Genomic DNA, 17,599 nt, shown 5'->3' with positions numbered 1-17,599 from the left:
TGGGGAAATATGCAGAAGTAAAATAGTAAGTAAAACCCTTCGGACATCTCAATGCTGTAATTTGACCAGCAACAAAACCTCTGGATGCAGTAACACATACACTCCCAAATACACATGCAAGGGGATACTCACAAACCCAAACTCAAACACACCATCACAACTTATCAACTTAGAAAACTACAACTTGTAACTAAAAACAGTTCACAAACATTTTTTTATGTAGCTACAAGAGCACAAAAACACCAGAGGGAACCTTACTTTTCTTTCTTGTGTCCTTTTGTCCGTGTTTCTCAGTGTGTGTCTTGTCTTTGCTGCAGTGCTGTATTGTACTGTTTATTCAGCTCTTTTTGGGTGAGTGGAGCTCCATGCTGGTCAGTCCTCCCCCTCCTGTCTGTCTGAGTCGTTGGTCACCATTCAGCGCAGTGCGGAGAGGAACTGCAGTTCACACATGTATTCCACCCAACTATTTCACAGTGACAAACTGGCTCCTTCCCTCCCTGACTCTCTCCTCCTCTTATCTCTCTCTTTCTCACGCCCTCACCACAGTGTACACACCGTTTCATTCCTCTCCACCTTCACTTATCACACTTAGACATCGTCTATCCACTCCTCCTGTTTCTCTTCCCTTTGCACTGTTGGTTTTGTTAACGATCTCATCCTAATGAGAGGTGACGGAGAGACACCCTCCTGTCCCGTCTTTGGTTTAGAAGCACTGGCACGGAGCCAAAAGGCTAATCATTTTGTCCGACATACAAAAAACAGACAAGCGCTGCACATGCCACATGTTCATTATGAGCTACAGGTGATTTATGGGCTGGGATGTTGTATGTCTTCTGACATGATTGACAAGCTTAGAGGCATGTAGACTGCAGGGTGAGTCTAAAAATAAAAGAAGAAAATAGAAAGAGTTAAAGTGTCTCATTTTTGGTCTGCCACATGCATTGTATACCTATTGGATCATAAAAGTATTTGGAGATTTCAGCCACACTTATGAAAGTATGGATTTCATTACAACAGATAACAAATCAAAGCCAAGATCAAAAAAAAGATCAAAGCCAATCATTATTACATATCCAGGTCTCTAGTGACCCGGATCTCTACCTGTTGCAATATAAAACTCTCCTGACATTAGAACAATTAGAGAAGAATAAAATAAAGCATATTTTGTTAACTTTTGGAGTTTGGAAGGGTATATTGTACCATCATCACTGCCCTCGTCAGAGCTCATTCCTCGCATATTTGCCATCTCAAACATCTCAAAACTTTAATTTTCAACGAATTCAAAATCAATATTTTTAATCGCCGGCAGCTTCTTCACTAGATTCACCATCAAGTGACAGTGACAGTAATATTTGATTGCATTGAGTAAATCACTGGGCCATTTCAAGTTTTGCTGATGATACTTCCTATTCTTTTGTTTTCTGCAGTAACTATGAGTGAAATGACACGTTATTATTACGTTTTAGACATTGTCACCTTGTGGAATAAATGTGAATTGCCCTTATTCAGTAAACAAAGATTCAATTATTGTAGTGCAGGATAAATATACTTACGCTAAAACACACCTCGGGTCATTGGCGACCCACAATTTTTACAAGACCAGAGGTATGCGTTTAAGGGTTAAATGATAAGACAAATTGATGCTTTGTGATTATGAAATATTAATAATACTGTTCATGGGATGAACTACCTGTGCTTATTATCTTTAAAGGTGCCATGTGTAAAAATTGAGGTAAAAATATCCAAAAAATGACCTACACGAATCAAAAGAATGAGAAGAAATAAGGGCAATGATGTCATTAAAAAAATGTCAAGTTATAGTGCTGCAGAGATATCAACCTTAATTAGCAGGAGCATTACTAGCCCCGGCCCGACAGGTGTCGTAATACCAGTCTCGGCCATTGGAGGCGGTATGCGGGCAACATAACCACCAGCCAACCTGGCGTACTTGAACCTGATGTCAATCGTGTGGAAAGTACTGCCCACTACTTCATTTCAGTTCAGGGAAGAGAGTGGACAGATGGCCGAAGCCCTTGGCCCCTTAAATGTATCTGATATGATAAAATAGCTGTTTTTACCTTGAAAAAGCGGAAGTGCGGGCGCCCGGCGACTGTGTCCCGTCCCGTCATAATAAAAGTCCCGGTACTCGCGAGCCGTTTAGAATAGGCGCCATCCAATGGACGAAAAGTTGCATAGTGCACCTTTAAATAAAACTAAAATTAAAAATAAAACCATTAAAAAATAAAATATGAAAAAGTTCAACAATGGTATAGCATTGATACTAATATAACACTTGGTTACTCAGTTAGGAGGCCTGTGTGAAACATAATGGAATACATCCACGAAAATACACTGAGACCAGCTGGTTAAAATAAGGTCAGTTGTGAGAAAATGTCTAGGACTACATGTTTACAGATGCCATGGGGACACTGTCTACCTTAATGAGGTCTTGTAACCAATGTCAAAGGGTTAGATGAGGGTATGTGGAGGGTCTTGTCTATTTGAGTAGCTCCTTAACTTCTAGTGGTGTTTATCCCTCTTTTAGGAATTTTCTCTTGAACTTTGAGGGCTTGGTTGCCCGTGAATTCGCTATTTTCGTTCTTTCGAAACCAAAGAAAGAAGGCTAAGAATAGTGGAGCTAATAGTGATGTCATGTCCCGTGGGAATCGGTGGCAAGGGATCTGTTACCAGGCTCATCTGGTTTCATTTTGCATCCTGGCTGACGGTGAGCTAACTCAAGAGACGTGAGCGCTGCCGCTCTGACAACATACTCTGAGATGAGGTTTCCTGTCTTTTGCTAAAGGTTTCATGTTTATTGTACAGGCTAAATATGGACTAGTAGCATTATTTATTAACTTATTATCCTAGTGTTTAAGGATATTCATTCTTTGGAATTGGAAACAACAAATGAAAATGTATGTACAGTAACATTCAAAGATTAAAGACAGGGCTGGGCGATATGGGCAAAAAATCATCTTGATATTTTTTGGTTGAATGGCGATATACGGTATATGTCCCGGTATTTTCTATGTTTTTCTATTATTGCAAATCCTTCCCAGTGATGTCCAAACATTGTTTAATAATTGTATTAATCATTTTGTTTTTAAATTCACTAAACTAAAAATGAAAATAAAAACAAAAACAAAAACATATTAGCCTATTTGATTAACCAATTATAATGGTCACTTTCATAAACATATATAATGTAAATAAAAATATATAATTCCACATATGGCACAATTATTGTCCAACAACAAATATTTTAGAAATATGTATACTTTAGTGAGAATTATTGCGTTGTATTGTGCATTTACCACTATTATTAACTGTATTATTTACTAGTGTATTTGAATGAGTTAATCTATCTATCTATGGATATTTAATTTTTTAGCATTAATCTAATCAGTCTTGAATTTATTTGCTCTACCTGATTCATTCATGCTACTGTGAAACTGTGAGGCTCTTGACTTGTCCTGTCGGATTCTTCAGAGATGTGTCAAAGTGTTCTGTCAATATTTACTTGAGAGTCTCACACACGATCCGATTTTGAGTTCCTTTTATCTAAAACCTTAAGAGAGACAACAAACAATCAGTATCTTATTATACAACTTCAGCAAATAAATAAAGCCTTATTGTATGCGCAGCCTTCTCTGAATTTTGTTTAATGTGTTGTCAATGTATTTTCCACCACATCATGGCCATTTACAGGAGAATTTAGTGACTTCAAATGTAAACAGAGATAAGAGAGACGTGTGTCGGGATACCAGGACGACTCAATATGCTCCGTAAACACAAGACTGCTTATTCTCAGAGCTTGTTTGACTTTCATTCTGCTTTGAAAAGCACAGATGGAGAACCTCGGTCCCTGGCCTCTTCCCTTGCACCGGGTTGGACCAGATATTGTCCAGTAAATCAGCACTATCTAGGGATCAAAATCTGGATCTCTTTTTCTTTGGCCATGGAGGGAAAGATAAATGAACACCGTTTTTTCTTCTTCCAGATAACCGCAGATTGCAATCAGACATGATCATTAACCTTTGCAGGACCACAGAGTTCATGTGTTGCTTAAAACAAAGCTAAAAGATGGCATGAATGTTCTGTCCTCATTGTACGAGAGAGAGAGAGAGAGAGAGAGAGAGAGAGAGAGAGAGAGAGAGAGAGAGAGAGAGAGAGAGAGAGAGAGAGAGAGAGAGAGAGAGAGAGAGAGAGAGGGGACTAGACTTGTGGGGGATTGGGTGGGGTTACTGTGACTCAGACTTAAATTCAGTCCCTCCGAACACATTGAAATGTTTAAATGTTGCTATAGCAACTATGGAGATTCTCATTCTTTTGCCTTCACAAAAGCCTCAGTGTTTTATTGTGAAAGTATGGAGCTCAAGCAGCGGGTATATTTCGAGTAGTACTATACACAATCATTTACCACTAGGAGACTCAACCTTGCCAGATTCTTTGATTGTTGGATTGCATTGGGAAAACGAAACATTTCCTCATTCCCAACTAAATAAATCAAGCCTTACTGATGTTTATCAAGAGTAGCTTTGTGCAAAACATTTATATTCAGTTTTAACTAAAGGAGGAAAGTAAAAGCAATTTATCATACAGAAGCCAACAATATTATTAACTTTATTTAACAGGATGAGTTGCTTCAAGCAGTTTTGCTAGCTTCCAATGTAGACATACAGTATGCCTCCACTTATATCCCCTAGTTTCAAAACATGGACCGGAATAAGTATATTAACTGTAGCTGAAACTGTACAGCACAGTGAGAACAACAGCAATGTCATTTTGATTCCCGGGCTAGGTTCCCAAACATAAACTGACAGTATGTATACATTCAATGCAATCTAAATCACTCTGGATAAAAGTGTCGGCCAAATGCATAAATGTAAACGTTAACAAATGAACAAGTGTATTGAGTACATTCATTAGTGGCGATTTACATTACAGGAGTTACGAGTGAATGTGGTTATAAGCACAGCTGCAGTTCAGCTTCAATCTGTGAAAGTTTGTTCCACCACAGAAGAACAAGTCGAACACTACCCTGAGGTTCCTGTTCCGACTACCCAGCTGTGATGAATATCCTAACAGTTTGTCTATGCTGTCTGCCAACCGACAAGCATTCATGGTAGTCATGGATTTTTAAAGGCCTTGAGTTGTTTTCCTCTTTCCGTCTTCTCGAGCTGTGAAGCTCTGAAAACTGTAAAACATTTCAAAGCTGTTAAACTTCAAATTCTTAACCGGTGTTTGTTTAACAACAATTCTCTCAGATATTTAGATCTGAAGATCATGCTAATGTTCAACTCATCATGTTAATTTCATAAGGTAGGATTTTTATTTTTATTTTATTTTTACATTGGAACAAACTCCATCCATAGAAATTAGTTGGTAGCATGCATCAAAAAGTTCAAAAACTGGTTATTCACATTAAAAGGATTTAGACAAATTTACAGGGGTGTATTTCCCATACAGACCCCAATATACTCACAGCGAAGTTCATTTTCTATTTTTCGTTTAGTGGTAAAATTAAGTTTGAAATATGATATGGGATATAATGTTATCGAACATCTGATGTCACCCACACTGCTGAAAGTGGTGTATTATATATACTGTATTATATATACATATATACACCTGTTAAATTTCTCATTGATGCAATTATCTAATCAACCAATCACATGGCAGTTGCTTCAATATATTTAGGGCTGTGGTCCTGGTTAAGACAATCTCCTTAACTCCAAACTGAATGTCAGAATGGGAAAGAAAGGTGATTTAAGCAGTTTAGTGCTTGGCATGGTTGTTGGTGCCAGACGGGCCAGTCTGAGTATTTCACAATCTGCTCAGTTAATGGAATTTTCACGCACAGCCATTTTTATAAAGAATGGTGTGAAAAGGGAAAAATATCCAGTATGCAGCAGTCCTGTGGGCGAAAATGCCTTGTTGATGCTAGAGGTCAGAGGAGAATGGGCCGACTGATTCAAGCTGACAGAAGAGCAACTTTGACTGAAATAACCACCCGTTACAACCAAGGTATGCAGCAAAGCATTTGTGAAGGCACAACACGCACAACCTTGAGGCGGATGGGCTACAACAGCAGAAGACCCCACCAGGTAGCACTCATCTACACTACAAATATAAAATAGTGGCTACAATTTGCACGAGCTCACCAAAATGGGACAATTGAAGACAAAAAATGTTGCCTGGTCTGATGAGTCTCAGTTTCTGTTGAGACATTCAGATGGTAGAATCAGAATTCGGCGTAAACAGAATGAGAACATGGATCCATCATGCCTTGTTACCACTGTGCAGGCTGGTGGTGGTGGTGTAATGGTGTGGGGGATGTTTTCTTGACACACTTTAGGCACCTAAGTGCCAACTGGGCATCATTTAAATGCCACGGCCTACCTGAGCATTGTTTCTGACCATGTCCATCCCTTTATGTATGTAAAATGTAAAAGAAGCAGTAGAAATTAATGTACAGGTTTCCAGACTGAGTTGCAGGGCGAAATCAAATTGTCGGCCAGGCTGGGTTTGCACAGTCTAATAGTACGATGTATTGTTGAAGAAATCCACTTGCTAGTCATTAGGAATGTTTCCTGAAACTGTATTGTCACAAATTTGTCATTGAATCACAGTGGTTGATGTCGCACAGGTGGTGGAGTGATAACTTCATTAAATGAATCTGTTTGAGATCAAATTGATGCTAGATTTTTTCTGGTGAGTTATTCCGTTATTCAGATTAAATCATAGGCTCATTCTTACTAGAGAATGTACGGACATGCCCACTCATCAAAACTCATTAAAATCTCTTGACAAACTAAAGGACGTAAATGGCATCTGTATATATTCGAAATAAGAGATATAGATTGTACTGAATGAAAGCTTGCTATTTTGCTTTAGATAAGAATTTATTCAAACAAGAAACTATGCTTTTAACCACAGGTCGAGAGCTGTTGTTCCAATCACACAACTTTGCGATGCTGTTTGCAAATGTTTGTTGGAACTATGGTTTCAGGAAACACCAACTTGTCAAACTATGCTGATAACGACATAACTTGTGACCATAGTTGGCTAACAATGCTTTTGGGAAACGCATTCCAACTAAATTATCAAATGTTTTTGCTAAAGTATTCATGAAAATGCTTTGAAAATATATGAGCTTCCTTTACATATAACATAAATTCATTAAATATAAAACCGCCAAAAGTTTTAGCTTATCAAAAAAACAAGAATAAAAAATAATTCATAAATCCATAAAAATTCTGTTTGGCACCCAGTTTCTATTGTAATATTCTTTGTAAATCCCTACAGCATGTAAGCAGTAACAACTTAAAAACAAGCCTTCATTACACAGGTGCTTTACGCAAATCTCCGACCACTCTCATGGACGGGAGCTGAGGCAACAGCCAGGAAATCCCGCCTGCCGACTGGGTTAAGCCCTCTTCTCCCGGCATTGTATTATCCCTCTCTCCCTCTCTTTGTCCTCTACACACTGGATTTCCTTCTGTACCATCGAACTGCACAGTCAGTGACACAATCGCAAACAGTCACAATCAGACAAACCAATCACATAAGTGGAGGACACAACATACAATTCAAGCTGTACAATAACAATGAGACAATTCACACAAATTCACCCTTTATCTTGTTCCAAAATAACATTGACACAAAAATTAGATGCTTTGAAGAATGTCCATGCTGCTCTTTTCCAAACAGCAAAATAATACAGTGACCAAAGGCTGAAACATTTTATTAATATTACAATAATATTTTATTAATCGAAATATTATTCTAAAATATTCCACAATAAAAAAATTTTAACTGAAAAAAGAAAGCTGTGATGACAGAAGTTTTTTTTTGGGGTGAACCATCCCTTTAAGACAAACTATAGTAAAGGTGCAGATGCTACCACACAAAAGACTAATATATTGTGATCTTTTGTTGCACTTGCTGCAGTCAAGCCAAACCCCAGCAGGCACCAGGCGGGTGCTCTAGTCCCACAGCTTTAGCCCTAATGAGACTCACATAGTTTCAGTGTACACTCATTACTCTGTCATAAGAATCATGGAGAAAGAACATCTTGGCAAGAGTCCCCATTTTTTTAATCTCCTTCATTAAGCCAGAGCTCCAGAATGAAACGCATGGAGAGTTTCAATTAGAGATTCTGGCCTGTGATGAGAAACTTTGATTTAGAGGCTTCCGTGCCTTCATGCCTCTGTCTTTAATAAAGCAATGATGTGCCAAGCTCCCAGAGCATCACAGATTTAACACTTTAATACTAATACTCAATTAATTCTCCAGTCTTCCAGTGGCTGGTCGGATCAGGTGTGCAGACTGTTTCCTAAACAGTCCATCCTGCATGATTCAACCTTATTATTAATGCTGAAGTGCATAATTTTTTAGACTGACTTTACACAGAGAAAACTAAAAGCATTAAAAGACTGACATTCTGAACACTGTGGCTATATAAATGTGTTAAAAAAGACAATAATGCAAGCTGTAAATGTAATGAAATATTTGTTGTTTCTTCAGTTAGCTTGCAACAAGCTAACAAGATAGCTGAATAGCTTTGCACCCTGCTAGCCAATTAGCTTGCCGATTAGCTAGCCACACACCGCAACAGACTTTTAAAAATGGTGGTTGAAATAAAATGTTGCATTAAGTCAACCAATCAGCATGTTCATCATCCCCGAAAGTTTCTGAACTTTGAAAATGGACTACCTCACGAGCAGGGACGTTTTGAGGGGGAAATTTTTACATGGAACTTCATTTAGACCCTGGATCCAGCAGTCTAAACACACCGAGTACCACCCCAAAGTCCCTAGTTCCTGCAGTGGAAACACGGCTTAACCCTTTAACTTTGTAAGCCAGAGGGTGAAATTCCAACTTTATACCAAATAAAAACCTAATAACTGATAATCAAAAGGTGTATAATTGTAATTCAAGCTACAGCATAATATTAATAACCAAATATGTAATAGGATAATAATCTGCAAAACGATATAGGGAACAAATTCCATGTTCACAAGATTTTGAACCATCCGACCACTTCCAGGTTGGAGGAGCACATCTGGATGGATGCTCTGAGTCTGAGGCAGTATATGCCTGCAGAGCCAAACCAATGACTCACAGAAATGTGGCTTTGACAAGAAACCACTGCTTGAAGGCAGGACACAAAAGAGCTCCATAACCCCACCCTATTCATAACATCTGCCGCAGACAGACAATCAGAGAGATGTGGCTGAAATCACTGTTTACTAAAGGAAACAAAGTTGAAAGTGCATAGATGACTTTAGATTTGATACTATTACAGAGAGATTATTGTCAATAAATATATATTGTTTGTCTGTCTTTTTCTTTCTTGCCGTACGTGGCTCTTTGCTGAGTGTACGGTCTTTGAGAGGGGTCAGACAGATAGACAAGCTAATTCATTATCCTTTCATTCTGTTTGCTCTGTTCAGAAACAGGCACAGGTCCAGGCATGATGTTTGGTCTGCTTACCCCCCCCCCCCCCCCCCCACACACACACACACACACACTCTACTTAGGAGACACGCTGAGAGGCCAAATGTCCTGAAATTCCAGGACTTTGCTTCATTTGCACAACAAAAAAAGTACATGAAAAGATAGAAATCATTGTTTTTAAGTCAGTTTTCCTTCCCAGGCCTAAAAATAAAAGGCTGGAAAAGTTTACAGAGAATTTGGAGGATTTAATTACAGGCTACACTAAAGAATCTTGAACCTACAATAGGTTCTTTGCATCTAGCAAATATCTAGCATCTTTTCTTAGACACTGGAGGGCTACAAAAACTCAGCTTGGAGTTGTCAGTATACAGATGAGTAAAACCTGAGGAGAAAGTGGACAGAATATTCCCAGGCTTTGGCTTTTCAGTGCTCCTCTGGGCATTATGTGGTTGAGCATCACAGTAAACACATGGACGCTTTTGTGTGTCACTCTTTCCATTCTGTTATTCATTTATGCTTTACTGGACCCATATTCAAATTCTGTATTCCCACAAGTCCAAATTTTTGGTAATTATGTACATTATCTCCTATTAACAAATAAATAAATACAATGACACCAAAATGTTTTATCTTGTAGATTTGTTCAAATCTTTCATAGAAAAAGAAAAAAAAACATTGAAAAAAAGTCTGACAAGAAACACACAGCAACAGAATAATTTTATATATGGACTTCTTCAGTGGACAAGTGAGCATTAATTACATTATTACATATAAAACCATTTTACACTAGTCATGAGGATACGGTTGAAGAAAGAACAACAGTAGCTAGATTTGGTCTTGAGAACAAATTTGCAGTACAGTTACCCAATCTTCGAGTGTTACACGTCATGCCCATTTCAGAGGTCAGGAGTCTGAAAGGTTTGTTTGCGTTGCAGTAGTTTGCAATCTGGTCCATCTGCTAATCCTGTGTTTATGCTATTACCTTAACAGCAGGTTACAACACAAAATGAAAGGCCACTTTTGTAGTCTTAACCCGCTCGTTAGCTCGAGGACATCCTTTAGTGTGTATATACTTGTCAGAGAATGAAGCAACAGTCTCAGTTAAGGGTTAGTTCACCCAAAAATGAAATTGATGTCATTAATGACTCATTGACTCACAATGACCCTAATGTCGTTCCACACCCATAAGACCTCCGTTCATCTTCAGAACACAGTTTAAGATATTTTATATTTTAGTCCCAGAGCATATGCAGTCAATGCCCACTTTACTGTCCATGTCCAGAAAAGGAATAAAAACATCATCAAAGTTGTCCATATGTGACATCAGTTGGTTGATTAGAATCTCTTGAAGCATCGAAAATACATTTTGGTCCAAAAATAATAAAAAATACGACTTTATTCAGCATTATCTTCTCTTCCGCGTTTGTTTTCAAACCTCAAATAAAGTTTCAAACGGCCATGAATCAGTGAATCGATCAATTATTCGGATCGCCAATGTCACGTGATTAAAACTGCTGAAATCACGTGACTAAAATATAAAATATCTTAAACTGTGTTCTGAAGATAAACGGAGGTCTTACAGGTGTGGAACGACATTAGGGTGAGTCATTAATGACACCAATTTCATTTTGGGGTTTTCTGGTTTCATTTTAAAGTTTGAGCCTTTGAAGAAGCAATACGTTTTTATTTAGTTTGTTATTTTCAGTCCAGGCTCATTGGAAAAACGTACCACCGCAGTTGTGAAATGTTTCAGAAAGGAAATGGCCGGTGAGTGGTGTTAAAAGGTTAGTGCTCCATCATGTTTTAAAATAACACATTTTTCACACAAATCCCTAAACCTACCCGATAACAAATGTGACATAAAAACTCGATTGCCTAAAGCCAGTGATCGCTTATTCAAAACAAAGACATAGCTGGATGGTGCCTTGATTTCAAACACAGCGCTGTTTTATCATATTAGACACATTTGAGTGTGTTGAAAGTTATATTATAATGCTACTGTGTGCTTGACGGCTACTATGAGACACTTGTTAAGTAAGCTAGATCAATATTAGTCATGGTATTTACAAGAAATCAAGAAAACAAGATTTTAACAAGAAGACTAACTGTTGAGCTATATAACAATGATTTGTTTTCTGTCAATAAATGTATCCAAACAGCTGCTTACCTGTCTCAAAAAAATTAAAATAAAATAAAAACATAACATAATATATTAAAGCGTCTTTGGTGTTTCCGTGGCTTCTACAAAATGTTCTACCGAAATTGAGGGTAACTCTGATATGATGCCATTGATAGGGGAGGCACGGACACGATTTGTGTGGTTAAAATAGCTTATATCTGGATTTAAACATACTTGGAAACATTTGGGATAATGTAGTCAACAAAATATATAACACTGTTCTATGGTTTTTGGATATTTTAATCCAAAAATCGTACATGTTGTTCTTTTATGCAAAGCCATTTTAACTTATTTCTAGAAGTCTTTGAGCCCTTTTGTTGTAAATTGTGTTTTACAGGAATCGTACCCAAGTGCTTTGCAAGTATGATTCTGTACCAGCTGAGCTACCGAGCAAGCTTCATAAAGTACTATGGTAAAACGTTTTTTGAGGTCATAATATAATATTTTGCAAAGAGCCGCGTGAAAATAAATCTTTATTAATCCATAATCTGTTCCTGCAATCCTAATTTTGTATGAAAAGGATTACATTTGCTTTCTGTTTTACTGCCTCTAGTGTGTTCATTTATGTTCGAAATTGCAGTGATATGTGTATTGGTATGTATTTTTGCATTTGGCTGAAATGTTGCCACAGGTATAGCCATGTAGGCCATTGTAGCCACAAATTGAACTGAAAAGTATACATGTTTAAGATGTCTCCTATTGACCTGACTCTGTTGTTTTGGTGTATGGAAGACCCTTTTCATAAACCATACAGCTCACTCTGAAGTCAAGACCCTTTATAGCTTATCAGGGGTATCAAAAGCCACTGGGAAAAACTGTCAACAAAAAGGGTTATAATCCGCTAGGCTTTTATTTGTTCAGTCTATTATTTGATTTCCATCACTGTCAGAGGTAAAGTTTATTTGACCAATCGGTTTATGTGTATTTGCTAGTTAATGGACTGCTGCACTGTAAAACATTTTTAGAAAAAAAGTTACCTGGTTGCCTTAAAATTTTGAGTTCAATGAAATTAAAATTATTTTGAGTTAATACAATGAACATTTTTTGAGATTTGACAACCTTTATTAAAATATTATTAAAAGATTTTGTAAGCATATTGGGTAATTGTGTGTGTTTTATTTCTGATGACGCAGTGAAACATGCCAAATAGTGCTATTTTCATGATTTATCAAATTTTTTATGTGGTTCAGATACAATAATATTTTGAGTTTCTATTTATTAAACAAATTTCCTTCATTGTATCAACTCACATTTTTAATTTCAATAAACTCAAAAATTTAAGGCAACCAGGTTACTTACTTTTTTAAGTTAAACCAACAAAAATCAACACTTTTTTTTTTTACAATGTGTGTGTACAATACTTCTACAAACTTACACAGCTCACATTCTCTACACACTGATCTGTAATGTCACATTTACACATTCGACATATAGTTAAATGTGTTATATAACCCTGTTCAAGTAATATAAAGTCAAAAGCAAACTATAATCAACATAACATCTTTCATATAAATGTGGAATGTTTAGGGTCTGCTGTTTAGAAACATCCCATCAACTCTAATCTCTCTTTTCATTTTAGTTTAAATCTTCATTCTCACTTTATACTCCTCTTTCTGATTCAGGTGTCAGGGGGCTGATCCGACTGACCCATCCTCTAGAATTCCCTCTTACACAATCACCATCATGGCAGAAAAAAACATCAGCTGTCATGAGTCATTTTATTACTGCAATGAAAATGGCTGCACTAAAACCCCAGCGGAGGGTTGACCTCATCCACATCCACTGAAATAAATTGAGGAGAGATGGAGAAAATAATTCTCTCCAGATCGCATTGATCTTTTTTATCTCCAACATTCTTTGACGTCCAAGAACTCTATGTCCATTTATGGTTAACTTACTAACCAACTGAGCTTTTTAGCCTGATCCATGCCCCATTATTGCTGGAACGCAAAGTATTAAGCTTAAATTTTATGTACGCAATTAATGTATAGTTTGTCACTTCAGAAATAAACATCATGCAGATTCAGAAATCGTGCTCTTGAACAGAGGTGGACAGTAGTGGAGTATTTTTATGTTGTTTAAAAATGTGTGTGAGTGTGTGTTCATAAATTTCTTTTTATGAAGCTTAAAAGAAACACTATGGAGTGTCATATACCTGGCAGGTTGATTTGCTTCATTTGCCTCCCACACACACACACACACACACACACACACACACACACACACACACACACACACACACACACACACACACACACACACACACACACACACACACACACACACACAATGTCATGGGGGAGTTATCTGATGTTTGAGAATGTTGTCATGGCAGTTCAGGCTGTTATTTTCAGACAGGGAAGGTTGTTCATCAGTCATCTTTTCTTTTAATGTGATACTTATGCCTCAACATTATGGCACAGAGTAATATGCTTGTGAAAAGCATGCTTTACCATACAGTGTCAGCCAATCTTTAAATCTTTAAGATAAGCAAAGATTTTCTTTAAGACTGTCTTTTTCTGTGCCAGTAAATAAAAGATAGCCAGAAATAGACAGCGAATAAAAAAAAAGTTCATTATTTGCATCTGGCACCATAGGCAGACTTTCTCATAAGTTTCATAAAAAATAACTGACAAATAAAAAAATAATTCTAATATAAAAATAAAACACGAAATTAAAATACCACACACTGAATGTTTAGGTTGTAATGCAAAATAAGTAAATTCAGTTGATATTGCTTCATCAGGCAAGCCCAAAGATCTATGGACAAGTATGTTTTTATTAATATATGTGCATTGTGCCTTTGATTGGACTGGACTAATAAGGCCAACGGGAACATCATCATGAAGAAAGGCCTTTAAAATTGAATCTGTTTTTTAATGATCTCTCTGCTGCACCATCAGTGAAACTGAGATCTTCCTTCCAAGTGTTTTTTTTTTTTTCAGGTATGAAACAACGCTGCAACCTCTGATCTGAAGTCAAGATGCATGTGCAGTTGAGTCCAGGTCTTAGATCACACTGAAAATATGAGCTTTAAGTTTTAAAATGATTTTTATTTTAAGATATATATTGTAAAATGAACAGAAATTGTGCATTATGTCTAGGACACTAATAATTCATCCAAACTGCTGACACTGACCACTTGCACTTGTACTCCTGTTTGGTCTCTTGAACTTCACTGTATGTAGTTACACATACTGACGCAGCAAAGCACTGTGCAGTAGTGACCTTTTAGTCAAACCCTGGACGTGCAGCAGCATATCAAAATATTTAACTTTCCGCACCCCTAGACCAGAGGCTTACAGCCATCCTTTCCGGTTATACAGAAATAGAATGAAATAAATATGGATGGAAAACAGGTGAGGATTTACAGTTGTTATCATGATCACCAGCTGGAGTGCCCTTGATATCCACCAGAGGGCACTCCTCCCTACGCCTTTGCCATATATTTATGTACTGCATTTCCCAGAATCCTTTGCCCAGACTCATCATGCCTGATTGTTTTCAGCTGTTGCTCATTATTTTGTTAAGCCCAGCCTATATAAACTAGTACTAATGCTATGTATGAAATTGCCCCCTATAACCTGATTATTTCCTACATTACTCCACTAATATAGTCCACTTGAAGGAGTGAATAAAAATATTTGTGAGTGAATGAATTCACACAGGCGAGGATGGAGGAGTGAGGGGGCTTCCTGAGGAGTCATTAGCGAGGATACACAGGAGTATCCTTTGCGGAAGTGTTCTATCGATTAAACGTGATGCGCATTATTTGTTCTCCCCCTTCATATCGTGCCACAGTTTATTCGTTATTATTATTATTATGTTTACATGTACAAGACACAAATGTTTGTCAAATAACAACACCTGACAGTTGCAGAATTATATCAAAGCACAAGAAAATGAACAAAACAAATAGAAACTAATACTCCACCTAATACTCCAATAATACAATGAATAAAAAGCATTGTTAATAATAACTGCTAATATTAATTAAAATATGGACAAATGTGGTATTTTGTGGAGGCTGAAGCTTACAATATAAATAGTTATCTCTAATGTTCAAGAATCCCGACTAAATCCAGCGGTGTCATCATTAACTGACGCCGCTTTAAAGTGACGTTAAAGGGAGCGAGGATATATCATTTCACTTGATTCAATTCCTCCATCCTCGCGTCTTTTCCTCGCTTCCATCCCTCGCATCCTGAAGGGGCGGAGTTAAGGAGCGAGGAAAGGAAGCTAGGAAAGGAAACGAGGATGCACAAATAAGAATTGGGAAGCACCCTGCGTGTGCCAGAAGGGCATAGTTTGTCCTTGCTATTTAAAGGAAGTGTATGTAATATTGTGGCCAAAACTGGTACTGCAATCACTAGCCCCTCTCCTCCTCCCCCTGACTTGAGGTTGCCAGATTGGCTGCAGGATCCAGTAGGACCGTTTGTAGCTGCAGCTGTGGTAACTAGAGCAGATCTGGCAACCCGGATGTAGAAACACTACTGACTTCACGATTGGTAGATAGGTGGAGGGTGGAGGGTGGAACTTCAGGCCAAAACACAACATGTCAACATCAACATCAGTTGAGGGCTGCAACAACAACTTTTAAATGACAATATCTTGGGCAGACTACTGTTATCAGTGATATAAGTATTTAAAATAAATTAACATGATTTCTTAATGTCTTGTGACATATCAGGGCCATTTTATTAATTGAAATACATTTCTTACATACAGTTCCTTTAATAATTATTTGAAACTTATCGCAAACTGGCAGTTCCAGTAGAAATGAAAAGATTGATCTTGAACTCTGGAAGCCATGAAAACTAGCATGTATAAACTGTAATTAAACCATTTAATAATTAAAATGGACTTTATACTAATACGATATTACACTGGACCGGTGCAGTTTGGAAAATTAATGGATGACTGATTCAGCTGCGGGCGACATCTCTTGGTGAGACTCTTGTGTTTCCTATGTCTGATATCCTGCCTGTTTCCCTTGATTTCCCTGTTTGCCGGTATCTACTCTTGTTAGCCACATTTTTGGTTCATGCAGCATTTTGATTGGTTATCAGCATTTTTTTTTTTTAAACACCATTTTCAAAACTCTGTTGTGGTGCGTGCATAAGAGTTGTTTGCTATTACAATTGAATGTAATTTGGGTGGAAACGTGGCTATTGTTTGCTGTTAAATGGATTGCGATTTTGGATTTCCCTAATAAAGCTGTGTTTGGAACCTCAACCAAATTCTTAGAGCAGTTTTTGACAGTCATCTTTACAGTACAATTAACACCACATATGGTTTTCTCACTATTCTCTGAGTAAGTGCTTAAGAATGGTAGAATCCATTCAATGTCTCTTCTAGCAACTATGGTATTCAGTGGTTTCATTGTTTAATGTATCCACTTATTTACTGAGCAAACCTGTAATTAAAAGCCACATTGGGAAATCTTGGGATTATTAGTATACAATTTAGAATTATTAGTAGCATTTGTTAAGATTAGCATCGCTAGTATGATTCAGTATTTTACAGTAACAATAATGCACAGTAGAAGCCTGGAAAGCTCATCTAAAAGTTATTATGAATGGATAAATATTATAAAATATAAGGGCAGACCCCACTACAAGAACAAAACAAGTATGATTTGTGATGTGAATCAGCCTGTTCCAAAGACAACTGTATTGTCAGAGGGCATTTCTTGTTACCAAAAAACTTAACAAGCTGATCTAATCAGAGTGAATGAAGCTGTTGGACACGGGTTTGAATGGGCATTACCAAGTTCAGTCAGCTCAGGCATCACTCAGCACTGCTTTATTACACAACTCAAGAACCTCTGCATTCCTCAGAGCGAGGGAGAGAGAAAGACTTTGGCAGAAAATAGCTAGAAAAAAATGAGACCTTCTAGTGTGGATGTTATGCTTAAGAATGTTTCTAGGTCCCCATCAGAAGACCAATTCAATAAAG

The 17,599-nt window shown here is 37.4% G+C and overlaps 1 protein-coding gene across 6 annotated transcripts in view; it reads right to left on the bottom strand.

Moving 5' to 3' along the window:
- Positions 1-17,599, bottom strand: part of nhsl3 (NHS like 3) — an 85,574-nt gene that overhangs the window by 58,894 nt on the left and 9,081 nt on the right. For 4 of the 6 annotated variants that reach the window (XM_067425481.1, XM_067425480.1, XM_067425482.1 and 1 more), the window contains exon 1: positions 259-844. The exons of 1 other annotated variant lie outside the window; for it this stretch is intronic. The gene's annotated coding sequence lies outside the window, so the exon portion shown is untranslated. Of the gene's footprint in view, positions 1-258; positions 847-17,599 lie in introns of those variants that run through there. One more of the 6 variants, XM_067425485.1, reaches the window with a different exon arrangement.

Source organism: Pseudorasbora parva, chromosome 19 (genome assembly GCF_024679245.1).
Source record: "Pseudorasbora parva isolate DD20220531a chromosome 19, ASM2467924v1, whole genome shotgun sequence".
Taxonomy (NCBI): Eukaryota; Metazoa; Chordata; class Actinopteri; order Cypriniformes; family Gobionidae; genus Pseudorasbora; species Pseudorasbora parva.
The sequence above is the reverse complement of the archived record's forward strand: the minus strand, read 5'-3'. Positions and strand labels throughout refer to the sequence as shown.